Source organism: Dipodomys spectabilis, unplaced genomic scaffold (genome assembly GCF_019054845.1).
Source record: "Dipodomys spectabilis isolate Male_0828 unplaced genomic scaffold, ASM1905484v1 ptg000418l, whole genome shotgun sequence".
NCBI classification, from domain to species: domain Eukaryota; kingdom Metazoa; phylum Chordata; class Mammalia; order Rodentia; family Heteromyidae; genus Dipodomys; species Dipodomys spectabilis.
In genome coordinates, this window is record NW_024871095.1 from 766,464 (window position 1) to 777,261 (window position 10,798).

General features: G+C 38.6%; 1 pseudogene; it reads left to right on the forward strand.

The window, feature by feature from the left end:
- The first annotated feature begins 10,017 nt into the window (after window positions 1-10,017).
- Window positions 10,018-10,117, forward strand: LOC122097232 (annotated as a pseudogene).
- Window positions 10,118-10,798: the final 681 nt, after the last annotated feature.

Sequence of the window (10,798 nt, forward strand, 5' to 3'; positions counted from 1 at the left end):
CTCAAGTGGTAGAGTGCTAACCTTGAGCTGAAGAGCTGAGGGACAGGGCCCAGGCCCAGAATTCAGGCCCCACGACTGGACCCCCCCCCAAAAAAAAAGAATTATGTGACATATACTATATTATGGATGACTCTTTGGAACACTGCTAAGTGAAATAAGCCAGTCATAAAAAGATCAAATATTACATGATTATACTTATATCAGTAGTTACATAGAACAGTCTAATTGATAGAGAAAGAAAACAAAATCATACTTGATGTATACCTTGAAGCAGAGGAGAGTGGAAAATTGTTTTAATAAATAAGAATTTGAATCTTAGAGGATGTAAAGAGTGTGGACATTGAGATTGTACAATATTGTAAATGCACTTATTACTACTATGTTATATTCTTAAAATGATTAATAATACCTGGGAGAGAATTATGAAGGGGTTAAGCATAATCATGGTACATTGTATGCCTATGTGGATATATCAAAATGAAAAAATCCACTTATTTAAGTAGGTAATGCTAATAGAATTGAAAAAAGAAAATAAATTTTAAGTTAAGTGTGCAAGTTTAAGTCAGAGGGTTTTGCTTCTTCAAAACAGCAATTTAGATATCCAATTTATCTGTTCACATATTGTTGATGGGACATCACAATGTACAGTGCCCTGTGAGTAACAAGTGCTTATGTGCCACTCAGAGGGAGTTAAACCACTTCATCTGGGTAGTTATGGATAAAAGGTAATGGTTGGAACTGGCTCCAACATGGTGGGGATGAATGATGCAGCAAAAAATATACACCCTTTTCCCATGAAGCTTTAGGTGCTAACACACTTTTTCTGAATATGGTCTGGGGAGTGCCTCTATACTTCCCATCCAATCAAAAGTGCTTTCTGTGATTGTGCTCTGAGATGGGGCATCCAATAAGGAAAAATTCCATACTTATGTTCTGAGACTAGGAAACCAATTATGAGACAATATGTCCCTCTTTACTCTGGGGAGTCTGTTTAACTGCTGTGTTTTTGCTTTGAGGTAGAGACTGTTGCACTGCTCTTTTTTCACTTTGAAGAAAAACTGCTTTAAAACCTGTTCTGTTCTCTAATTCTTTAAAGAAAACAAACCCGAGACATAGACAATACTGTTATTCTGAAGATGTTGAGGGCAGGGAAGCATTGACCTTCAGCTTTGAGACTATATTTAGATTAGAATTTGATAAGTTAGGTGCTGTGGTTTCAGATTAATCTGAACCAGGCTAATGTCTGCATTTTCTCAATTTTTCAACTAGAATCTCTAAAGTATTAGGAAAAAAGGAAACAAACAAATAAAAAACAACAAGAACCTGATATTAGGCAAGCAAAGGCTCCAGAAATTCTCAGATTTCTTCCTTTTTTCTTGTATGAATCTAATAAATGAAAATTAATGCAGCAAACTAGCATGTTTAAGGTGTTAAAGTCTGTAGAATGTGGTCTCTTTTCTTCCTCTTATTCTGAGATAGAAATTGATCTATTCTAAAGCCAGAGGATATGTTTTCTTCACAAGCTAGATCAGGTTCGCTGAATTTTGCTTTCTTAAAAATTGCCTAACTCCTATAAGAGGGAATTGAAGACTGCTAGGCAGGTGGGATTGAGTGTGTGATGTGGGAAGTGTTCTCATACTCTGCATCTAGAGGGCTAGAAAATATGATGATCTGCACGCTGCCTCAAGCAATTCAGAAAGTGGCTCACAGTTTCTAAAACTTACTTCCAAACTTTCACATTCTCCTTCCCACCAAGAATTCCCCCTCAGGCTTCTTCTTGCCATAGTGTCTTCACAGCTTAGAACTGCTTCACCTCAGAAATGTGGCATCAGAAGTGTGCCCTGTGGTCAGCCAAGCAGCTGGTATCTGACTGATTCATCTATGGCTCTGAAAATGCTGCAGCTCAATCTGTGCTCTGTGCTCAGGGTTCAGTAAGCATGCTTAAGTCCATAGTTACATGCTTTCAGAGAGCAGTCTTTCCTCTTTCTTTAGCGGTAGGAGCACAAGTATAATGAAGCAGCCACACATAACTTTTGGTTTCATAACCACTTGCAGAGGTGAGTTGCCAAAGGGAATCAAGGCAATATGCGAATAAGGTGTTTTCACCTGGAAGCTCATAAGGCTCCATTCCAAAAAGGGAGCTACTTATAATAAATTCTGTCTGGGAATGGACTGTGTAAGAGTTACAATAATATTTTTCTCTGAAAATGATGGATTGAGGGAAAGCATTGACTAAGCCTAATCATCTTCCAAAAAGCTATATAACAAAAGTATATCCTGTTACTAAAATCATTCTAGGGACTTGAAGAATAGTTTAACTCATAAAGCACAAGCTGAGTAAGAATTTTCTAACAATTTCTGGCCTGGTTGTCCTGGTTTAGTGGATTGCTCTGAAATTGTTAACCCCTTTCAAAATAACCAGCTGAGCTGCAAAAGAGCCAATAGAGCAAGATTGTGAACACAACTTGTGATCAATACCAGAAGTAGTAACTCATTAGGGGTATAACCTGGGCAGACTTCCCACTCAGAGTGGTTGCTTCCTGTCAATAACATGCCCTTTAACAGAAATAAACTTTGCCACGCTAAGTTCCTTTCGACCTGGTGGTCTTTCTTGGGATATTGGGTTACAGTAGGGGAGTATTCCCAACAATGGGGGACTAGTCCAGGATCCATGTTATGCAAGGGGGATGTAGGGAGACCCTCAGGAGGAGACACATCCTGACTTGTTGAGATAGCTCAAGGTTGGGTTAAACACCATCCCTTGTGGTAAAGGATGCAAAGTGTATCAGCAATTTCAGGAAAGGGCCAAGGAAGCACCTCAATAAAAAGTAATCTCATACATCAGCCATGAGAGGAAAAATTGGAGTAGAGCATATTACCTGGTTGGTTGGGGATTTTTAGGGGCTGAGTGTGTCTTAGGCACAAAGAGAACTTGAGTCTCGATGTGTGTTTTCATTCCCTGGCCCAAGAATAAAAATGTGGGAGCTGAAGAAATCTTCAGTAACGGGAGAGTTAAATATGAGAAGGGTGCACAAGAAACTTACAATAGGAAGTTTTACATGCATCAAAAACTGAAATCACAAGAGACCTGCTAAAATGGGTAAATAAGAATTCTAGGCCTAAGGAACCTAAGAAAAATGATCTAAGGACCTGCTTCTGATAATCCATAGGGAGAATGTTGACAAAGGTCTGAGAACACTATTATATAATGGATGATTTTCATTATGGAGCTCCATAATGTGCACGTGTCCAAACAAAAACTTGTTATGAATATGTGCTTGCATTTGTGTGCTTTAAATCTTAAATCCTGAAAGGGGATCTCAAAAAAGTCCTACTCACTAAACTCCCTCAGCTGCCCACTTTGACTCTGAAGCCTGGATTGAGCCTCCAGCTGATCCAAGGATGTATGGAATTGAACCTTAGTTTCAGAAGCAGACTCTCTGGGTAGACTTAAAATTCAAGTGAAAAACCAGGTGCCAGTGGCTTGCACTACTCAGGATATGAGAATTAGAGTTCAAAGCCAGCCCAGGCAGGAGAGTCCTTGAGACTCTTACCTCCAGTTAACCACCAACAGTTAGAAGTGGTGCTGTGGCTCAAGTCGTAGGGCTTTTGCCTTGAACTCTGGGCCTGGGTGCTATCCCTGAGCCCTTCAGCTCAAGTCCTATGACAAAGAAAATAATGCTTTGGTGAAATGGGTTAAATATTCTGCCCACCATTACTCTTAAGATTCTGTGGCACAGAAACCAGAAAAACAAGTGGTCCACTTCCTACTATGATGAATCTCAGATCCTCAAGGGCATGAAGTGCATGATATGTCATTCAAACACGGCCTGGGGAAACTTGTAAGACCCTGCTGATGCTGTTCACAAGAGTATGGATCTAAGACAAAAACCCTATCTTCCCAAGCCAACTATACCCCTTGCTTCTCTAGGTATGGGGAGGGGTAATTGGCATTTCTGGGAAACTTATCAAGATGCAGTGGAATCAAAACCTTGAAGAGATGAGCAGTAATCACTAAATATAGTCAGGGGAGATATCTAATGGTATTGTGGAGGACCAGTGTTGTAGACCTTCCTGGCCAACTAGAGTAGAACCCGTACTTTGGTTCAATTGGCCATCCCTTTCACCCTAGCATTTCATGCAGCTGTCCATTCTCAAACATTTTATACTAGTTAGGAGAGACTCCTTCCCTAGAGGGTCATTCGTATTTCCTAATTACTTAGGTGCTTTTCAGGATCCCCCTGACAAAGTTTCCAAAAAGTTCAAAGCTTGAAACCAGAAAGCACCTTATGAATCAGTTTTATTCTTATGATTAGTATAAATAAAATATTTTGGGGGTTGAGAATATGGCTTTGTGGAAAATTGTTTTTCCAGCATGCATGAAGCCCTGGGTTTTATTCCTCGGAACCACATAAACAGAAAAGGCTGGAAGTGGCAAAGTAGTTCAACTGGTAGAGTGCTAGCCTTGAGCAGAAGAAGCTCAGGGAGCCCCAGGACTGGCAAAAATAAAATATAGAGTAGAATAAAATCAAAAGAGGTTTGTTATTTATACTAAAAATTTTTTTAATCCATAAACTAAATGCTCTAGTAGGATGGCATGGGAAAATTAGCTGTAGAAACATTATCTGACAAGGTAAGTGCTTCTGTGGTGATTGGAGACAAAAGTTGCACAAAGAACTTTTTTTTCACGGGGGGGGGGGGGTTCCGGTCGTGGGGCCTAAACTCTGGGCTTGGGCACTGTCCCTCAACCCTTCAGCTCAAGGCTAGCGCTCTACCACTTGAGCCACCAGCCACTTCCGGCTTTTTTTCTTTTTAGCTTATGTGGTGCTGAGGAATCAAACCCAGGGCCTCAGGCATGCAAGGCACACACTCTACCACTGAACCACCTTCCCAGCCACTGCACAAAGACCTTAGAAGGTTTGAACATTGGCAAGTGAGTTAACTAAAAACTCAGACGAAGAGCTGGGAAGGTGGTTTAGCGGTAGAGAGCTTGCCTTGCATGCATGAACCCCTGGCTTCGATACCTCAGCACCATGTAAGCAGAAAAAGCACTGTGGCTCAAGTGGTAGAAAGCTATCCTCGAGCTGAAGAGCTGAGGGACAGTGTCCAGGCCCAGATTTCAGGCCTCACAACCAACAAATCCAAGAACAAAGAAAAGAAAAAAAGAAAAAAAAATATGGGCACTGGTGGCTCACGCCTGTAATCCTAGCTACTCTGAAGACTAAGATCTGAGGACGGTCATTCAAAGCTAGGCAAGGCAGGTAAATTCTGTGATACTCTTATCACCAAGAAACCACTCAGAAAACTGGAAGTGGTGTTGTGGCTCAAGTGGTAGAGGACTAGCTTTGAGTTGAAGAGCTGAGGGACAGCACCCAGGCAAAGTGTTCAGTTGCAAGACCGACCAAAAAAAAAAGGCAAGCTACACCTAAAGGGTTTCCTACCAAGAGGGATATGATGCAAATTCATTCTTGGAGCAGACACTCTGTGTATGTATTCCAATTTTGAGTCTACCCAGATTCAAATTGAAACTGAATAAGTGAGGTAAATACTGTGGTGACTGTGTCCACAAAAAGACTACTGCTATGACTGTGTGGCAGGGAAGCCACACAAGAGGTCCTATTTGTGCTGTCATGGAGCTCAGACCCCATGTGCATGAAATTCATGATAGATCAGCAAAATGTGATCTGAGACAACTTGGAACACCTTGTTACTCTTCTCAGAAGCAAGAGTCTATTTCAAAAATCCCTGAAACTGATCAGCTCTATTCTTTCCAGGTCAACTACCTGGGGAAAATTGGACATTTCTGGGAAACTTACCTGGATGTAGTAAAGGCCAACCCTTTGAGGTGAGCAGTAAGTACAAATCATAGCCAGGGGAAATGTCTCGTGGTATTCCAGGAGACTACTATTGGAGATGTTACGGGCCAACTGGAGTGGAATCTGTGCTTTGGTTCCATTGGCCAATCCACACCTGACCATTCTCAAACACCTTAAATTAAGTAAGGAAAGACTTGTTAGTTAGAGGGTCATTCAAACTTCATATTTGCAAAAACAAACTACATATTTACAAATTTCATATTTACTTAGGAGCCCCTGAAAAGTTCCCAAAGAGCTTAAAGCTAGAAACCAGAAACAGCAGCTTAAATTAATTTTATTCTGTTGATCTCCATAACCTATGATCTTCATAATCGAATTATTCCAATATGTGCTTTTATTTATCAGCAGGATTTGTTTATTGGAAATGCCACCATGTAAAAGTAACTAGAAGCCCCTGGTAGGATTGAATGGGAAAAGTTTGGTCTAAATATAATACTTGATCAGATAAGATGGTGATAAGTGAAATGAACCCCAACATAGGGGCACAAGTGCTTTTTTCATTTCTTGCTATTGTTTCTAACATAGTTATAATGTTCCATGTGATTTTTGTTTCTTTGTATTCTGTCCCCCCACCCACCCAAAACGGCATAACCACTGTTTCCAATGTTTTTGATGTTGGTGCCCTCCATCTTGTATATAGAGGTCACTAGATTGAGGAGGAAAAGGGGGAAAAACTTAAAGGGGAATACAGGTTGACCCATTATAACAATGAGATGCACAAGACACTGTTGAAAAACAAACTTTACAATTTAGTCAGGGGTCGGGGAGAGTGTATGGAGTAGTTTTGGAGCTAGGAGGTTAGGGATGGTAGGGGACATATAAAGGAAGAGGTAACAATGCTTGATAGGAAATGTATGCTTTACCTTGCTCATGTAACTAACCCCTCTGTACAGTATTTTTACAATAAATATATAAAAATAAAAGAATAAATATACTTCAAAGGTAATCTGTGTGGTGGTTGGAGGCCAATGATACAGAAAGACTTACAAGGATTGAATACTGGAAACAAATTACCTAAAAACTGAGATGATGCTGAGTATAATCCTAAATGCTCAGGTGGCTGAATTCTGAGGATCTTTGTTTGAAGCCAACCCAGACAGGAAAGATGAGACTTTTATTTCCAATGAAGGTGCAAAAAAAGATACTACTGGAGTTGTGGCTAAAGTGGTAGCCTTGAGTAAAACTGCTCTGGCACAATGCCCAGAGCATGAGATCAAACCCAAGACCAATCCCCCAGTCACTTATAAAAAAGGTTGTGTGTCTGTGTGTGGTGGCAGATCCCTTTACTAGTTTGATGACAGAATGAGCATTTTAACAATGAGTCATGGTGGCAATATTTACCTCTTTAGTAATTGTTTCCTTAGTAATGTGTGCACAGGTGCTTTATCTCTTCTATAACGGGTTTTGTTCAGTGACTGACTGAAAAACTGCCTTAATCAAACCCTTTTTTAAATCAAAATATCTTATTGGATACTGCTGAATAGGAAAGTCAATGATTATTGTTTGGAAGAAAAGAAAGCAAAATCAGATGGGAGAATTGTAGAAGTTAAATCTTGAAGTGCTTGACTGATATAAGCACTGCCCTTGTAAAGGTAGTCAAAACCTTACTAATGCTATTTTAGAGAAGTGCTAGGGGCTAGAGACATGGCACTAGTAGTAGAACACCAGCTGAGTAAAAGTTGGTTATTTTTCATATGGCCAGGTGTTCGGATTTGGTTGATTATTAAAGCTTTTGACTAGTTTGAAAGGGGTCAAAATTTTGATCCATCATGAAAGATGATCCCAAAGGTCAAATTCATGGGAGCCAGTGGTGGGCTGCCTAGCCAGTGTGCTTATTCAACTTGGACATGCAACAGGATGCCTTCTGCAGGAGTAAACTTTGCCTTGCTGAGATGGTGTTTGTAAGATACCTTAATTGCCCCCGGTATTTCCAACACAGATCTTCTGTGCCATTCATGAGGCATCCTACACATCCAGCCGCCCTGTTGAGCCACCTCCTGGATGGTCTAAACATGCCATTCCTGGTAGCTGATAATGGAACCAGGTATAAAGTTAATCTGCAACATCAGGAAGAGCTACAAACAGACACACTCAGAAGCAAGCAACTTCATGCATTGGCCTTGCTAGAAAAAAATGAAACTATGTAACCTGCTTTGGTACTTGTGTCTTTGTAGGGATGGTGTATGAGAGAAGTGTCTTAGATTCAGGCTCTTAAATTCTTTCTGTCTAAGAGTCTTGATCTGCAAATTCATTTGTCCAGCTAGGAAGAGTGAAAAGTTGGAGATGGAGTCATCTCTGAGAAAAATCTCTAATAATGGAGTTGAGAAAAGGGAAGAACGAGAAACACAGTCTGAAGGGAAAAGTGTACCAAAAAATCTTACTCCCATTACAGCATGTCTCTGTGATTTAAGAATTCTAAACCTAGGAAGCTCAAGAAAATTGGAGATAAAAAGCCTCCCTCAGACATTCTTAATATTGTCTTCTTTTAGGGAGAATGTGGGGAAAGCTATGAAAATATGTGTTAAGGCTCATTTTTATTTTTGAGCTCTAATTTTAATGTTCACTTGTTAAACTAAATCCTCTATATGCCTGTCTCTGTGTAAATACTCATCAACATGAAATATAAAGTGATTTTGATAAAAAATAAAAATGACTCAGAAGAAATTATAAATACAAAACAATCTTCACAGAAGCAAACTCTCAGAGATATTTCATGACTTTGACAAGGATAAAGTGGGTGAAGTTAGTATAAATTTAGAGGTATGACAATGCACAAAAACATAACAAGATACTCATATATTTCATTATATAACCCAAAGCAGAAAGCAAATGTTGTTTAGATGATTTTTAAAATCCAGTCTCTCAGATACTGGGAAGGTAGCTCAATGGTAGAGTGCCTGCCTTGCATGCATGAGGCCTTGGGTTTTTTTTCACAGCATCACATAAGCAGAAAAAGTTGGAAGTGCTGCTGTGGCTCAAGTGGTATCACTAGCCTTGAGCTGAGGGACAGCACCCAGGCCCCAGAGTTCAAGCCCCATGTCCAACAAAATAAAAACAAAAACAAAACAAAACAAAACAAAGTCTCTCACTTTTCTGGCTTCAACATTGTAATAACTCTGCTTCAGCCTAGGGCTAATATTTTAGGTGTGGACATGTATCAACACTCCTGAATCAGACTCTACTTCATCATTTTTTAAATACATATTTTGTTCTTAATTTCCCTCTTTATAAATTCACATGCACCTATAAAAAATGGTGTGGCCATCCCAATACCCTTCTCAAAGTACCTCCTAATGACAACTTACAAAAAGTTGTATTATATTACAAGAAAAACAATGCTACAAATAAAGAAAACCAATAATTAAATAATAATGATTAATAAAATAAAAAACAAAACTATTATCATTTTTTCAGTTTTTGAAGTGTACTACAAATTAGATTTTATTATTGTCATATTTCTTTACATTTAACACTGGCTAAGATTATGACGTTCAACAAGAATTTTATAGGCTATGAGTAGTGTTTAAATCACCCACTAAGATTACCATTTATAGTTCATCTCATAATTTGTATATGGCTTATATCATCATTTGTTCCTCACTAACATATAAAGTAAGGAAGGCCTACAGTTTTAACAGAAACTGTGTAGATAACATAGCCAACTCTTTATTCTGCTCCTTTACACAAAGACTTTGCAACTTCTCATTAGTAAGGTTTCAATAAACTCTGAAATGTACATACTTAGTAGTAGTTATGTGCTACCATAAATCTTAAATACTTTATAGAAAAGTATTATGACCTGCCAAACAGTCCCAGTTTTGGCATATATAAGCAAATTCCCAAAATTAAATATATTTAAAACATTAAATATTTTAACAAACCTTAACACTTGCTGCAGTGTTCATTATGACAGGTCCCTTGTATAGAATAATTGAATTCCTCCTCCTACACATCTCTTGAACAACAAATATCTGGAATTATTTTGTTTTTGACATGTCAATCTTGATTTTTTCTTAAATGTGTACTTATGTAAGAAGTACATGGTTCTAAAATTTCATGACAATTCTTTTAAACTTACGTTTTGTTGTATTGTCTAGTTTAAGAAAATCAATTACAATTTATATATAAAAAATGTTCTTTGCTCAATTCAGCTTCACATACACTAACATTGGAATGATACAGAGATTAGCTGGCCCCTGTGCAAGTATGACAGGCAAATTTCAGAAGCATTCCATAGCCCAATTTGTTAGGAAATGGAAAGACTTGGAAAAAAATTATTAAGTGAAGTAAGCCAAGTCCAAAGAAACGTAGGTCCCATGGTTTCTCTAATTTTCAATAACTAATATATGTCTGGGATAAGCAGAAAAGGTCAAAAGTTATGTGTATATGACCAGATAAGATTGTGTTAAGGGAAATGAACCCCAAGTTAGGGACACAAGTGGTTTTTTTTTTCTTGCTATTTTTTCTTACATACTTATGACGTGCAGTGTGTTTTTTCTTGTTTCTTTATATGTTCCTCCCCCATGCTATAACACCCGTTTTCACTGTATTTGAAGTTGGTGTGCCTACATCTTGTTTATACTCTCCTCTAATTTTTTGAGAGGAAGGACGAAAAAAAACCAAAATGCTTAACTAGGGATACAGATTGACCCATGTAACAATGAGATGCACAATACACTATGTTGTAAAGTGAACTTTACAATTGAGGCCAGGAAATGGGGGGGGGGGTTAATGGACTTGTGGAGGTGGGAGGGAAGGGATGGTAGGGGAACAATAAAGGAGGAGGTAACAATGCTTGTTAGGAAATGTACTCATTACCTTGCTCATGTAATTGTTACCCCTCTGTACAATATTTTTAAAATAAAAATGTATAAAAATGTTCTGAGATGGAAGAGTTTATTTCCTTTATTTTACTCATATAA